This window comes from Tursiops truncatus, chromosome 7 (genome assembly GCF_011762595.2).
Source record: "Tursiops truncatus isolate mTurTru1 chromosome 7, mTurTru1.mat.Y, whole genome shotgun sequence".
In the NCBI taxonomy this organism is placed as follows: Eukaryota; Metazoa; Chordata; class Mammalia; order Artiodactyla; family Delphinidae; genus Tursiops; species Tursiops truncatus.
This window is the reverse complement of record NC_047040.1, coordinates 51,445,699-51,462,750: the sequence shown is the minus strand read 5'-3', so window position 1 is coordinate 51,462,750 and position 17,052 is coordinate 51,445,699. Positions and strand designations below refer to the sequence as shown.

Sequence of the window (17,052 nt, the reverse complement as noted above, 5' to 3'; positions counted from 1 at the left end):
AAAGTTGTCTATTTCAGAAAGCACACTGAATGTGGTCTTCAGGAATATATGGTACATTAAATGCCAGTATTCTTTAGTTCTACATGCACACACATAGGCCCAGTAATATCCTCTATCCACTAGCCTCCCCACACACATATGTGTATGTCTCATCTTGTAATCTTTTTCCCACTTATCCGCTGATCTGGTCAGTAAAAGCTTGCCTTCCTTCAATTCAAGTATACCTTCTCTAGCTATTCTTGAGTGTTTAAATAAACCACAAGTTTAGAAAAAGTTTTGTCTATTTACAATACCTAGGCTATGGGAACTTACTGGGTTTTTTTTTTTACATTCATAATTGAACTGACAAATAATCTTATTTCTTTTTCAATGCAATGAATGGAATTCTTTCATTGACAATAACCAGATATGTGACATGAATATTTTTCTATTTGAAGATTATAAACCTATGTTTATAAATATTTTAAAATGAGTTTTAACAATTGGAGTTTGACAGTTGTGGCTTCTTTGATTTATTTTTTATTATATGAGTATCTACAAACCACTGTACTAAACCATCAACATTAGTACACAGGAGAGTCCTAGAAACTACTAATTTTGAAGCATTGTGATCTGAGCTATACCAAAGACCATGAAAAAAGAGAGTCCTGACAAATCTAGCCCAGATCAGCAGAAGCATTCAGCTGACCCACAGAGACATGAGAAACAATAAATGTTACTTTGACACACTAAATTTTGGGGTGGTTTGACATGCAGTAATAACTAAACGATATACTACTATGAAAAAATGCAATTTTCTCCAGGTTGCTTAGGGATTTAGATGTTGTAATTAACCAAAAAATACCTGTTCAAGTGAGATATCAATATCCTACACTTGTAAGTGTTTCAAGAATTTTAAGACTGTAACTACACTTGCTAGTAAGCATTAAACCCGTGTTTATGTGCTAGGGATTGTGCTGAATAATATAGAAAAGTTCTGTCATTTAATCGTCAAAACAGCTCTACGAATATGCATTATTATTTTCTTTATTATTGACATTCTATAGATGAGGAAAGAGAGAAGGTAACTTGTTCTTAATTACACATCCAGAAAGGGGTGGAGTCTTTCACTTTTATTCAGATTACCTGACTACCAATTGGATTACGAATGAAGAATAGCAAATATTTGGGGAAACGCTGAGGCCCACCATGTTCTGGGTGCACTTTCCTTTTCAACAAGATGATCCTCTCAATTCTATACTGTTTTAGGCAGCCATGCACAATCATAATGCACTTTCTACCTGTAGCAGATACTATGGATTGCTTTACTCAGCACCCAACTCATTCCCTTCTTGTAAGCTTTTCTAGAGGGAAAAGGCTGGAAATCTACCACAAAGGAATAAATTTACAGTGTTTTCTATATGCCCTAGATGTGGTACATGTTTTGCTAATCAGATGCATTAGGTTTTTATTTGGAACCAAGTTACAAGGAGGAGTCAGAAGACAGGGGCAAAATTCGGCTGGCAAAAATTCTGGTGCAAGCTACTGAAGCCAGCAGATGTGGGGATAACTCTCTGATTTGTCAATCTCCTCACTCTAGAAAGGCAGTAGTTTTCTTAATAGCCTACCTCTATGATATAGTTTTTGATATCACACCTGGAATCTCAGGCCAGAGTCTGTTTCTTCAGGCCTCCTAACATTTCTGTGAGTTGTCTATACCCATCATGAAACCCATTTGTACAGATTCCAGCTAGAGTTGATTATACTGTCTGTAATTAAGAACTCCTTCCTGTTTGGTAATTGGTACCAGAAGGGTTTGTGGGCAACAGAACCTGAAGAAAATGGAAATAAGTGATCAGTTGATTTTTTTAAAGCTATGATTGTGTTAAAGCTATTAAAGGAGGAGATGACAGTAATCCATGACACCCAGCCATGGATTAGTTGATTATAACCTATCACCTGTGGTCACCTGGAATGAAGTACCACTGACTGGCTGCTGCAGTGGACCATTATGGGAGCACAGGAATATAAGGTGGGCCGTCTGCCACGAGCTACACTGAGTAACTTCAGGAAAGAACATGACTCACACGAGACACAGTCAAGAAGCTAAGGAATTTCTGATATCTCTCAAAAAATTCCTATCACTTATAACTACAGAATTGATATAGCCAGATATCACACAGAGGTTGCTAAATTACAAGGTTGCTCAGAATGTGGTCCCTGGATCAGCAGCACCAGCAACAGCTGGGAACTTGTTGGAAAAGGAGATTCTTGGGCCTCATCCTAGAAATATAAAAACAGAAAACTGGGAATGGGTCCTGGAAATCTAAGAAGCCCTCCATGTGATTCTGATGCATAATAACTTCTGAGAACAATTAAATGTTCCCAATACTCCACCAAAACCACCTGCAGAGCTCTTTTGTAAAGGAGCAAAACAGAATTATAATGGCAACATTTGGGAGAATTTAGATGGCTCCAAGTACTCTAAATACTCAAACTACACTGAGATCCTCCTTGGCCAACTTATGTCCAACTTATAGCACCTCCTCCTGCCATATCCAGCGAGGCTGGTATGGGTTTACTTGAAGGTTTGCCTGAACTACTCAACTCGCAACAAATGGAAATTCTCTTCATGCTCCATTCCTCCCACTTGTCACTGCTTCCAGCTATGACTGGTGTCAGACCCCAGCAGGGCTCCGTTGAGGCAAGAGCAATGCCATTCTCAGGAGAAGGCTAGTAAATAATTGCAAGGGTTTTGCTCATTATTTCCCTAAATAAGGGGCAAATGCATAGAAATAAATTCTGAACATACTAGTCTAGGCAAGATAGAATATTACCTTAGATCAGGCTGGATTTATGGATACTGTTATAATTATTAATAATTTTGAATTCAAATTGCTGCTGAAGCCCCTGGGGACAGTTCTCATTGTTTGCTCTAAGGTTGACTAAAATGTACATTCAAAAATGATCTACAGGGTTTCCCTGGTGGCGCAGTGGTTGAGAGTCCGCCTGCCGATGCAGGGGCCACGGGTTCATGCCCCGATCCGGGAAGATCCCACATGCCACGGAGCGGCTGGGCCCGTGAGCCATGCTGCTGAGCCTGCGCATCCGGAGCCTGTGCTCTGCAACGGGAGAGGCCACAACAGTGAGAGGCCCGCGTACCGCAAAAAAAAAAAAAAAAAAAAAAAAAAGATCTACATAGCATGAACCTGAAATACACAAAAATTCTTGATGTGATATAGAAAAATCAATCTCAAGTTTTAAGCAGAAAAAGAATGAATTCATTATGTGCAACATTCTTGCTCACCTCCTGACTGTGCCTACCTATGACTAACATGTGTGCATTGCTTTGGGATCAACAGCATCTTCAAAAAAATCTTCTTTCCAGGCTGGGAAGGAAGGAGGGGGATGTTACTTTTGGAACTGGGATTCCTGACAATGTTTGTGATCATGGGTTTCTAGGGTGACAGGCCATGGAACATCATATAAGAATCAGAGGCAAAGTAGAATTCTTACCATAATGTAAAATTCTAGCAGCAGAGTTAGAGTGGTGATAGGAGTGATTTAAAAGAGAAATCTGGGGTAGTAGCTTAACCTTTCAGGGGATTCCAAGGAATGAATTAGAGCAAAATGATAATAACACATGAGTGATAAAACCCATTGGTGGCATAACACAAGTCACAATGATGTCATCATGGCTGCTCACCCGATTCCCAAACTTGAGTCTGTCCTAAACCCACAGTTCTTTGTATATAGAGGAAGCCAGCCAACCTTGATGAAAGACCTTGTGGTATCACAAACATATCCCATAAATCTTTCTCTCAGTCTCCTTCAAGAGTAACTGACTATTTACCAAGGTAACTGTGCAGCTGTAAAAGGGAAATAGCTGGATCTTTCAGGAATTATTGGCCCCTGACTCTAAAGTAACACAGTCCAGGATGTCACAATTATATACCCAGCAGAATAGGGACATATTAAAGCGAGAAGACAATTGAATTTTGGGGTCTAATTCTGCTACAGTGGTACCTGTGGGTCTGCAAACCCATACTGTGGTTGTTTCCACATTTTCTGCTTATAGAGATGACTGAATGTCCATGTTGTCTCCCTGATGCCCCAAGTGAGAGTTATTATGCAACAAAGGGCTCAACAAAACATTTTGAGCTTCCTGTCCTTATCCAAAGTAAAGGTGCACGCTGGGGGAGTTGCAGAGACTAGTCCAGCATCACAGGTTTAAAATGTGTAAGGTGTTGTGGCAGTAGCTACTACTTGTCCCCCAGTGGCTGTGCTCCCCTTTTCTCTCATAGAAGTAATATCTCCAAATTTTAACTAGGAAAATAGCCACTCAGAAAACAGGTTACATTTTCCTGCCATACATATTGTACCTAGGTACAATCTGACTAAGTTTGGGCCAATGGGATGTGAATGAGAATGATGAGAGCAATTTCTGGATCTTGCCTTTATAATGAAGTGATGTGTCTACCCCTTCTCCTTTTCCCCTTTGTGCCAGCTGAAATGCACACCAAGATACCACCTGAGTGACAGTGTAAGAACAAGATAGGAGTTAGGTCAGGGATAGTACCACTATGCCAGCTCTAGTCTGGTTATACCAGGACTTTCATTTAGTGAGAAATAAATTTTCATCTTGTTTGTGCCTGTATCATTCTGGATCTCTTTCCAGCAAACGAACTCATATGCTTACAAACACAGGTAGTGATTCCTGTCATATCCCCATAAAAAACAGCAGCAGCAACAACAACGAAACCTTTCTTTGGTTTGTGCAGATGACCGCTGGGTCTTGGAGAATGTCAGTGGATTACTGTAAATTTAAACAAGTGATGATTTTAAATGCAGGTGCTATTCAATATGATCTCTTTAGTTGAGTAAGTCAACATAACCCTGCTACCTGGCATTCAGCTTTGTTCTCACAAGTGTCTTCTTTTTTTCTTCACCCCAATAAGCAGAGAGCACCCAAAGGAGCTTGCTTTGACACATTCTATTTCAGGTGTATGCAATAATTTAGCCTTCAAGGATTTGATCATCTCACCCTTCTATAGAACATCATGCTGGTCCACTACATCAATGGTGTCATGCTGATAGATGTTGAACGTAGGAATTGACAGACTGTAGATGCATTGAAGAGATTTATGCATGCCAGAGGATGGGAAGTATATCCAAGAAAAATTTAGGAGCCTGACACCTCAGTGAAGCTTCTGCGGGTCCAGTGAAGTGGAGCACACTAAGATACTTCTTTCAAAGTGAAACGCCATTTGCTTCACTTTGCACCACCTACCACAAGATTATTATGAAGATTGTTTATCCCAAAAGTATTGAATTGGATTAAATAAATTTAATTGAAGAGAAAGGGAAGGTAAATAAAGTCAGGGTTCTGATCCATATTGAATCAACTTTGGAAATGTTTTGGGTGGTTATAAACAGCTTGGACAAATGAGATATGTGAGAGACCTTATGCTCTGCATAGTTTAAATTAATTGCATACAGTATGGGATAAGAAAGCCATCAGTCACTTGCAGTATGAAGAAAATTTATTATTTGCCTAGTTAGAAGGTAACTTTATCAAATGTAGGATATGGAAGTCAAAGATGCAAGGAGGAAATGTGCTTGGTGAAATGAAATGAGAAACTAGACAAGCAGAATGAGAAGAAATATGAATATATAAGCTTTTTTTAAAAAAAGAACTGAAAGAACCCTCACATTTTGCTTGGAAGATAAAATGGTGGAAATGGTCTGGTGGTTTCTCAAGAAGTTAGAGTTATCATATGGCCCAGCAATTCTATTCCTAGGAATATCCCCAGGAAAATTGAAAACATATGTTCACACAAAAACTTTTACACAAATATTAGTCACAACATTACTCATAATACTCCAAAGGTAGAAACAACTCAAATTTCCATCACCTGATGAATGGATAAATAAATATGGTATGTTCACACAACAGAATATTATTCAACCACAAAAAGTAATAAGTACTGATAGATGCTACCACATGGAAAAACCTTGAAGGTATTACGATAGAAATCATATGCAAAAGGGCATATGCTGTATAATTCCACTTATATAAAATGTCCAGAATAGGTAAATCCGTATAGACATAAAGTAGATTCCAAGAGTTGGAAAGAGGAGAGAATGGGAAGTGATTGCTAATGGGTATAGGGTTTATTTTTGGCGTGATAAGAATATTTAAGAATTAGATAATGATAATGGTTGCACAACTTTGTGAATATAGTAAAAACTACTGAATTGTACACTTTAAAATGGTGAATTTTATGGGATGAAAGTTTTATCTCAATTTAAAGAAGAAGTGGCAAATGCGATTGCAATCTCTTTTCTTGCCTTGTGTGATATCACGTGCTTCTGGTTTTCCCACTACTTCTTTGGCCACTCTTTATAAGTTATTGTGCATGTTTCTCTTCTTTTGCCATCCATTAAATATTGGTTTTTCTCAGGGTTCTCTCCTAGGCTTTCTTCCTTTCTTCTGTTTTCTCCTTATACAATCTCTGTTGGGTAGTAAGGAAGTCATTGCTTTGAAGGGTTTGACATGCACCAATGTCATTGACCACGATTTAGTTAAATAACCCAGTCTCCCAATAACATGCTTCAGATTTCAGTTACACAGTATATTAACTGTGAGTAATTGCATAAAATATAAACTTCACGGCTAGCTCCACAAACCCCTACGTAAATAACAGACGTGCTTCATAATCAGTGACCAACCACATCACTTCTTTCAAAGTCTGTTGGTGATTGCCATTGTACATCAGTTATTCAGTTCATGCACAGACAGCAAAGCCTGTAGTTGGGTTGTCTCCTTGTCTCTTGGTGATAAACTCGTATGACATTTAACAAAAATGAATAATAGAAAAAAAATGAAAGTTCAGCAAAGAAATTAAAAGTGATAATGCAGAAGTGAAATTGGGTGTGATTAGATTTGAAAATGGAGACAGCAGAATAAAGCCAGGATGAGACCTGGGTTGCACGGAGCCACTGAATGAACAATATTGAAAAAGTCTGATAAATCAAAAACAAGGTAAAGTGGCTTCAATATTGTTTAGTTTAAGTTGCCTTCAGAACAAGAAGCTGCTAATGGTGGAAATAGAGAATTTACTTCTACTTTGGATTGAAGACTGTAATGAAAAAATCCAATCAGTTTAACTAGCATTTAGGCCAAACATTAAATTTGGGTGCTGCGCTGAAAAAAACAGTAATTACAAGAAGACTGAAGAAGAACCTTTTACTGACAGTAAAGGCTGATTTCATTGTTTCAGAAATTGGCACGATTTTGCAGAATTCGAACTGAAGGCAAATGAAGTTACAAGAGAAATAGCTGATTGTGGGAATGTTGAGCCTGTCACTGTTCCAGAGACTCTAGACATGCAGCCACAGAAATTTCATAAAGGGAACATATTAATATAAATGAGGAAAGTGGCTGTTGACAAAAAGAATGATGTCCCAGAGGAAGTGACACTGGCAAAAAAAAACCCCAAAAACCTTCATATTAAAGGAAGTCATGGGGATATTTCACAGCACTGAAAGTGCAAAAGACAAAATGTTGGAAGCTGATTCAAACTTAGTAAGGAGTATGATAATTTGCCAAGGCATAGAAAAGATGCTCACACTGTATCTTCTTTTAAAATTAATTAATTAATTTATTTTTATTTTTGGCTGCATTGGGTCTTCGTTGCTGCATGCGGGCTTTCTCTAGTTGCAGTGAGTGGGGGCTACTCTTCGTTGCGGTGCACGGGCTTCTCATTATGGTGGCTTCTCTTGTTGTGGAGCACAGACTGTAGGCATGCAGGCTTCAGTAGTTGCAGCACGCGGGCTCAGTAGTTGTGGCTCGCGGGCTCTATAGAGAACAGGCTCAGTAGTTGTGGCACACGGGCTTAGTTGCTCAGTGGCATGTGGGATCTTCCAGGACCAGGGATGGAACCCGTGTCCCCTGCACTGGCAGGTGGATTCTTAACCACTGTGCCACCAGGGAAGTCCCTCACTCTGTATCTTAAGTTATATGATAAGAAGGCAAAGACTATTTAAACTCCTTTTGATAAGTTTTGTACAAAGAAATAAAACACTTAAATTCTCAATATTTCTAATGTTTTAAATTTTCATGTACTAAATATTATAAAACTAATTTTTTTCAATTCCCCCAAATAGAGTTTTTAACGTTTTGATTAAAACATTTTAAAGGTCACAGACCAATTGTAATTCTTCCTATTGATTATTAAGATCACTGCATGGTTTCAGCTTGCAGAGTTATTTTTATGGTCCTGAACTACCATGCAAAGTGGGGACTGCCTGTATTCATTATGACACAGATACCGAAAACTCAACTCAATCTAGCTTAAGGGAAAAGAGGCATTGTTTTTTAGCTCACATTTTGAAATGTCCAGGGTAGGTCTTATTTCAGCCATGGCTGGATTCATGGCTCAAATGACATAAAAAGAACTCAGCTTTTCTTCACCTCAAATCTATGTGTTGGTTTTCTTCTCAGGCTCTATGTGATGACCTCCAGTGGCTGTCACTCTCATGGTATCAAGATGGCTGCTAGCTCTAGTTTCTTATTTTTCCAGGTTCTAGTCCAATGGGATCAAACAGAATAGGCCTTCTTTATCAGTAGCTCCTGTACAAGTTTTTAGGTTCTCACTTATTTTACTAGCTTAGGCTGCCACTCCTATACCCCAATCACTGTGGCCAAGAGTATGAGATCTTCTACTTGACTTAGATCTGGGTCTCCTATTCTATCCTTGGGGCCAGAGAGGGACCCCTACTCAAATCACACAGACTGTTGGTGAGGAAGTGCAAAATACTCAAAAGAAAACCAAATGTGTTGGCAGACAACATAAATGTGCAGGGCATACTCCCTGGACACCATCCACTCCTACAGCTTTCATTATCCTCCATTTGAGAGTGGCTCTAAGATCTGTCTCCAGAAATTATGACCTATATTCCCAACTCCTTGCTAGACAGTTCCCCTTGGGTTCATTGCAACCAACTGAAAATCCACGTATCTGAAGGTGAACCCATTTCTCCTCACCCCCAGCCCCAGCCAAATCTACGTCTCCTCTTGGTTTCCTATCTCAACCAGTATCATCACTCTCCACACCAGTTTTTCACGCTAGAAATCTGGGACATAGCTTGCCTCCTGACTCTCCCTTACACTTGATTAAAATCCATCACCAATAAATTCTTGTTAATTGTACCCCTAATATCCTTGAAATCAACCCACTTCTTTCTGTCCATATTTCTCTTACCCCATTTCAGCTCCCATCTTTATCTCTTGACTGCACCACAGTGATACCATATTTTAACTTGATGTCCAGCCACTTTTTTATTGTGGTAAAATACGCATAACATAAAATTTATCATCTTAATCTTTTTCAAGTGTTCAATCCAGTGGCATTTAAGTACATTTCTATTGTTGTGCAACCATCACCACCATCAATCTCCAGAACTCTTCTCATCTTGCAAAACTGAAATTCCACACACATTTAACAACACCTCTGTATTCTCCCCACCCTGCCCCTGGCAACCACCATTCTACTTTCCGTCTCTATGATTTTGACTACTCAAGATGCCTCCTGTGAGTGGAATCATATAGTATTTGTCTTTTTGTGATTGGTTTATTTCACTGAGCATAATGTCCTCAAGTTTCATCCATGCTGTAGCATGTGTTAGAATTTCCTTCCTTTTCAAGACCTAGTAATATTCCACTGTAGATCTATCACATTTTGCTTATCCACTCTTCCATCAGTGGATGAGCAACTTGGGTTGCTTCCATATTTTACCTTTTGTGAATAATGCTGCTATGAACACGAGTGCACAAATAGCTCTTCGAGAGCTGCTTTCTATACTTTGGGGTATATGCTTCTAATTTAATTTTTAATGAACTTCCATACCCTCTCCCATAGTGGTGGCACCAATTTACATTCCTACCAACAAAGCACAAGGGTGCCAACTTTTCCAACTCCTCACCAGCACTTGTTATTTTCTGTTTTTTGATAGTAGCCATCCTGATGGGCATGAGGTGCCAGCCATGGTTTCTGTCTTCTAAACTTTTTTCATACTGTAGCCAGAATGACCTTTAATAAGAATATGGTGATCATGGCACTACCCTGTTTAAATCCTTCAGTGGCTCCTCCTTGCCTTCTGGACAGTCTGGCCCCCTTCACATGTGTCACAAAACCTCTCATGATTTCCTCCCTTGCTTACTTGTCTAGCCTCCCTCTCAACTGCTCCCTTTTCCACGTCTTCCCTTCTAACGCATTTCCCACTTGTTACACACACATGTACACTCTGCATTTGTCGCTCTGAAACATGCTCAGGTCTGTGAAAATGCTACATTTCCCCTCATCCAGCACCATTTCTTCTGTCAGACGCTCTTTCCTCTTTATCACCTACTAGCTCCTTCTTATCCTTGAGATCTCAGAACAGACAGCATATTCTCCAGGAAAATCCCCTTCATAAATTCCGTCTGCCCAAGCTATGTCAGCACCCCTACTATGTGCTCCCAGAGCACTCTATTCTTGCCCTAACATAGCATTTCATCACATTCTATAATTGTCCGCTTACTCACATTTTTCTCAGGTCCTGTGCTGTCCAATATGTAGCTGTTAAACACTAAGAATAACTAGGGTGACTGAGGAAGTTAACTCCTAATTTTATTTTATTTTAATAAATTTAAATTTTAAAATGATTGGGTCATTGATTGAAAAATTATTAAGTATATTTAGAACAACTTGGATATGTATCTACTTTTTCAACTGTAAGTTCATTCACTCTAAATACAGTTTCAGTAAAAGATGAAAATTAAGCATGTGAATTGAGATGTGCTGTAAGTATAAAACAGTCTCTGGATTTCAAAGACTTATACAAAATTAAAAAATGCAAAGTATCTCATTAATAACTTTAAGAAATTGATTACATGTTAAAATGATAATATTTTGATGTGTTAGTTTAAATAAATTCTTAAAATTAACTTAAATTGTAATCTAATCACTTTTAATCTGGCTACCAGAAAATTTTAAATTATATATGTGGCTCACCTTATATTTCTATTGGACAGCACTGACCTCTACTGTAAGTTCTGTGGGAACAGGAATCATGACTGTCTTATTTACTTATTTAAAAAACATTTGTAACATTTATCATGTGTCAGGTATTACTCTATACATTACTTACAATTATAAGCATTAACTTTTAAAATTCTTATTACAGTCTTTTTAGTATTATCATTATCTACATTTTACATATGAGGAAATTTGCACAAAGAGATTAACTTAACTAGTTGAAGGTCACAGAGCTGACCTTGTGGAGATAGTCTGTAAGGATCCAGATTCCACACTCCGTAATTTTGTTATGCTGTCTCTTGTTCATTCTTTTATTACAAGTGTCTACCCAATTAACAACAATATGCAAGTATTCTTCTTCAATTAATCAACCTGTTATTCAATAAGCATTAACAGAATGCTTATGTGCCAGGTATTGTGCTGGGTGGTACGGACCCGGCTGTGAATGAAACAAAAGCTTTAATTTTAAAGAAACTCTATTCAGTAGCGATGACAACGATATGAGACAATGATAATACAGAATTGTATTAAACAGAACAATTATACAATACAAATACACTATTTGAGAACACATGAAGTTGCACCTACCTTAGCTGAGAGATGAGCAATGTGATAGGAAGAGTGAGAGAAAACATTAAAGGATAATTAGGAATTAGCTACATGTGGGTAAGTGGGAGTGGTTAGTAAAGCAAGTACTATGCAGGGGGGACCAGAGGAGCAGAGGAAAGAAATAGCCTGGTGTTTGCCGCTGAAGTGGTTTAAGCCGAATGAATAACAAGTTCAGATTTAACTCTATGAAAGATCACACTGGATAAAGTTGGAGAAGAAATTGGAAGGAAGAAACAGTATTATACAGCAGAGAAACAATGAAGGTCTGATGCTCTGATCCTGAGCATAGATGATAGCCATTTAGGTTAAAGTAGGGGTAGTGATAAATGAGATGTATTTTAGAGATATTTAAGGGGTAGAGTAGACTTAACCTGATGTTTGATTGGAAGGCGGATGGTGTTTGTTGCAGATATTGCAAATTACTTAATATCTGTTTTCACTTTCTTCTTGGTTTTTTGAGGTGCCAATGTGCCCATCTTGAGTCAATGGATCTTGATGGGGTAATACAATCCTAGCGATCCTGTTCCCCACTTTCTGGTCTCCCCTGCAGCTGGGTCAGTCATCTGGCTTGTCTGACAAATGAGCCGTACAGAGAAGTCTGCTCGGAGGTTCTTCAGGGAAAGCTTTGTTTCCTGGTGGACTCATGGCTGCTGCTGCTTTTTTCTGTTTTCCTGAAAGAGAAAATGATGCAGCTCTGTCTTGATTCCATTGGGCAATGCCAAGTGAATGGCAAAAATATTATTAGGCATTTTAAAGTTATTGAATCAACACCACAGCCACCTACCTTGAACCTACATGTTATGTGAGAAACATAAGGCAATAGCACTTAAGCTGCTGTTAATAAAGGATGTGTAAATTGAGTTGTTTACTACTTGTAGTTGAACACATGCCTCTTTGATAACCGGTTAAATGAGAGTTGTCAAGGCTTTTCCCTGTTTCTGACTTAAACAATTGGGTGCATCACTGGAAAGCCTGGGGGCAGGACAGGGTTAAAAGGAGATTTGTTGAGCTAAAGATTGTTTATGCTAAATGTGATGGGAGTGGGTATATCCAAGTGACAAGTAGGCCATTCAATATACATGTGCAAAAATCGAGAGAGAGAGACAGAGAGAGGGAACGAGCTCTGGCCTGGAGACACAGACATACGAATCATTAACATATTAGTATAACAGGTCAATTTACCTAGGGACATAAATATATAATAAAAGAAAAATATATTGCTAATGAAATCATACCTTTCTAGTATAAATATGACTTCTAATTCTCAGCCTTGCCCTAAAATGTGTAGGGATCCAGGCTGCTGGAGCTGGGATGTTATCTGGCTGGTAGTTTGAACATACAGTATGACATCACTTCAATATAGGATGAAAGCACGTAAGAAAAGAATACTGACAGTGGCAGTATCTTGATTAAGGTTCCCCAAAAGCAGGCCCTGGGACAACAAACCAAGTAGTTCTTTGGGAGGTTATCCCAGAAAACATAGGTAGCGGAATGGTGAAGTGATACGGGAAAATAAAGGAAGTGAATAAAGGATGTGTTATCAGGTACCACTGTGGGTACCTGGAGCTTAAAACTGCCAGAGAAATCATGAAGCCACTGTAGAACATATACCTCAGAGTTATTCCACTGAGTGCGAGGGAGCTGGGAGCTGGGTATGTATACATCAACTTTCTTTTCCACTCAGCTTTACTGAGGCATAATAGACAGATAAAACCGTAAGATATATAAAGTTGTGTCCACCAATTTCTGTCAGCCATTGGGCAGAGCAGGCTCTACAATGAGATGCATGTGCTGGCAGCTGAAAGTCTGGTCAGCATGCGCTAAATGGCAAGGTCCTAGGGGCTATGGGAAGGGTATCAACAGCATCTAAGATGGAGCAGAATTAAAGCCAAGAAGGCCAAGGGATACAATGGAGGCAGCCAGAAAGGAGTAAGAAGAGTTGAAAGAGGAGGCGAGACAGAACCTGCGGAAATTTTCTGAGCTAAACAAGGCGTCTGCAGTCACTTGAGCATTCCAGCAACCTTGGGCACCAGCAAAAGGGGTTATTAAAAGTGCTCACCAGCTCTAAACATAAGGGATGTTATGTTATAGTAGGTGCCATTTTAGTGGCATTTGAAGAGCAACTCCTGCTTTTACTACTAACTCTTAATTCTGAGTAAACTAAAAATGCATTTTCCCCTCTTAACAAAAAATAACCCTTGGGACTTCCCTTGGTGGTGCAGTGGTTAAGAATCCGCCTGCCAACGCAGGGGACACAGGTTCGAGCCCTGGTCCGGGGAGATCCCACATGCCGCGGAGCAACTAAGCCCGTGCGCCACAACTACTGAAGCCCGTGCTCCGCAGCAAGAGAGGCCACTGCAATGGGAAGCCCGTGCACCGCAATGAAGAGTAGCCCCCGCTCGCCGCAACTAGAGAAGGCCCACGCGGCAACGAAGACCCAAAGCAGCCAAAAATAAATAAGTTAATTTATTTATTTTAAAAGATTTATTAAAAAAAAATAACCCTTGAGAGAAAATGAAACAAAACAACCAAAAAACTGCCCGTTGCTAAAATATTTTGCTCCATCTGTTTCAATGGAAGGAAAATTTTTTCATAAGAATTCTCTGGAGACTTTGAAAAGTGAACAGAAAGTATTCATATTTTTTGGTGATAATTTGTCAGTGGGTGACATCTTAGGTTCAATGCCAATATATTGATGATCTTGGATGTAAATGACCTTCCTAGGCCAGAAAATGCTGTGAAATCCCTGGAAGGACTAGTACGTTGTGATGTGAATTATAAGGAGCCAAAGGGGTGGCCCATCTGTAATCAGAAATGAAAATATGCTGCAGGCAGTCTTGTTTTTCACAGTGTGCTTGGAAATGTTTTTCTGAAGAACCAGAGAGTCTATACGCAGTCATATTTATTTCTCATTGTGTTGGAGCTTTCACCACGCAGGAATCCAGAAGAGGATTATGTTAAAGGGTGGCTCATGTGCCCTGAGGATTTAGAATTCATCAGGCCCAAATGACCTTGCACGTTATACAATGTGTCCAGCGTCAGGGTCAAGCTTTCCTGCTCACTTCTCAGAGGCTTTCTATGAATGAAAATGACCCCTGAATATGACAGAGAACTGAGAGAGTTGGTTGATCCAAGAATATTTTCTTCCAGAGAGACTATATTCTGTTAGGTCTGGTTATAAAACACAAAGAAATTTAATTGGCTGTTCTGGAACATTTTTCTTGTAATAGCCCATCTGGCATGGTGATGTTTGAAATGCCATTGTAGGATAACATGGTACTGGTCCTTGAAGTAGCATAAAACCTGATGTATGTGGAACATGCTGTAAACACCACAGGGAAAGACTTTTTTTTCATGGAAAAGCTCAGTTTCCTGTAGCACAATGACCTGAGTGCCGAGGACACATAACCTTTTTTTTTTTTTTTTTTAAGAAAGCAAATACACTACCAAACGTAAGGTAGATAGCTAGTGGGAAGCAGCCGCATGGCACAGGGATATCGGCTTGGTGCTTTGTGACCGCCTGGAGGGGTGGGATAGGGAGGGTGGGAGGGAGGGAGATGCAAGAGGGAAGAGATATGGGAACATATGTATATGAATAACTGATTCACTTTGTTATAAAGCAGAAACTAACACACCATTGTAAAGCAATTATACTCCAATAAAGATGTTAAAAAAATAAAAGAAAGCAAATACAAAAACCCCTAGTTCATTCTCTCTGAATAACTTTCCCCAAATGGTGATGAGAACATAGCAAAACCATGTACAAGTTAAATAACTGTGATAGCAGCTTCTAGAAGGTTGTGACTCAAGTAAAAGCATTACAATATGCATGGTTTTCAAGCAGCAACTGTTATAATTGAAAGAATTATTGAGCCATACCTACTATAAACCTCCCAGTTTCCTGCTTAAAAAAACAAAAACACATAAAACAAACAAAACAACCACAGACACCAGACTAGCGAGACTGGCATTCAGCAGAGTCGGGAAGTGTAAGGCTAAAGCCTTGACTTCTGCTCATCCTGTTCGGGTCCCTTGAAAAATGTCCTCAAGGAATGAAGAGTTTGTTTTGAAAACATTTGCCCAATAGCCTAAAAGTTCCTCTCCTGTTCCGCTAAATGATGCTGACTCAAGCGTCCTCTAAAAAAGACTAATATCTAGATTTTTACCTACTCATCTGGTGGGACTGACAAATTTACAGTTCATAAGGAAAAAGAAGACATTTAAGAAAGAAGAAAGGGACAAGATAAGCATTTCGGGAATTCATTTAAAACATAAATTCTGACCCAAAGTACTGTATTTGGGGAGAGGATGAGAGGAAAAAGGAGGACTCGTCCCTACAGTGCTTCTGTTTTGCCTCTTCTGCCCACACACGATTTTAATCCCAGGACCTTTCCAAACTTATAGCCCACCCTCCACTTCTCATCAGAGGCCAACTCCCTCTTCAAATCTCCTCCATGTTAAGGGATTAATCTAAGTTAAAGCATTAATATATTCATGTACCACACCTCCAGGTAATGTGTTTGCATTTTAATAGGAAACTTCTGGAAAAAATGCATTTTACCAATGGAATCATTCAAATGGTGGGAATTGTGGGTAGCATAGCAGGCCATTGAAAAAGATGCATCTGGGGTGGGGTGGTGGGCAAGTCTTTCTGCAGCCAAGGAATTCTCCTCTGAGCTTGGGGAATCTCCCTCTTCTCTAGCAAGTCTGCTCCTGCCCCAGAGGGAGACTTTACCTCCTTCCTCAAGGTTACATGCTGCAAGTTGCTCACTGCAACCCAGCCACGACAAATGGGTCAGGAAAAGAGTGATCAGGGTCTGCGTCCTGTACATATTTCACCAAGACCTGCATCAGTGTTCTTAAAATAGGGTTTCCCAAGGTATGTGTTGCAAAATTATATAGGAGAATGAATTTACATGATCAAATAAGTTTGGGAAATGATTTGTACCATGCCATCTCCTTGGAGGGTTGTGCTAAGAAATCCTATAGTAAGTGTCAGGGTCAGGGATTTTACCTCCCTTCCAACTAACAAGATAGCTTGTCCCCTTTTTATGTGTGCTGGGGGAAGACATGAAACTCCTGGGTCAGAGACAAAGACCTTTATTACAGCAAGTAGCATGAGTAGCGTGTTTGCCTTTGTTCCCCTCGTCCCCCAAAGCCTGGAAGGAAATGCAGAGGGGACCCAGGGGATGCTGTGCACCAGTGGATTTGTGTTACAGCTGAGGAATTCACCTAAGAACTTGGGGAGTCTACCCCTTTTCTCAAGTCTGTTCCCAGAGGGAGACTTTACCTCCTTCCTTGAGGCTGCGTGCTGCAAAGCCTCTCACTGCAGTACAACCATGACAAATGGCCCAGGAAAGGAATGATCAGGGTCTTGCAATGT

The 17,052-nt window shown here is 39.6% G+C and overlaps 1 long non-coding RNA gene across 5 annotated transcripts in view; it reads right to left on the bottom strand.

Moving 5' to 3' along the window:
* Positions 1-5,316: 5,316 nt before the first annotated feature.
* Positions 5,317-17,052, bottom strand: part of LOC141279165 (uncharacterized) — a 205,327-nt gene continuing 193,591 nt past the window's right edge. For 4 of the 5 annotated variants that reach the window (XR_012333044.1, XR_012333046.1, XR_012333043.1 and 1 more), the window contains one exon: positions 11,503-12,340. This is a non-coding gene — a long non-coding RNA (uncharacterized lncRNA). Of the gene's footprint in view, positions 7,841-8,368; positions 12,341-17,052 lie in introns of those variants that run through there. The other variant, XR_012333042.1, reaches the window with a different exon arrangement.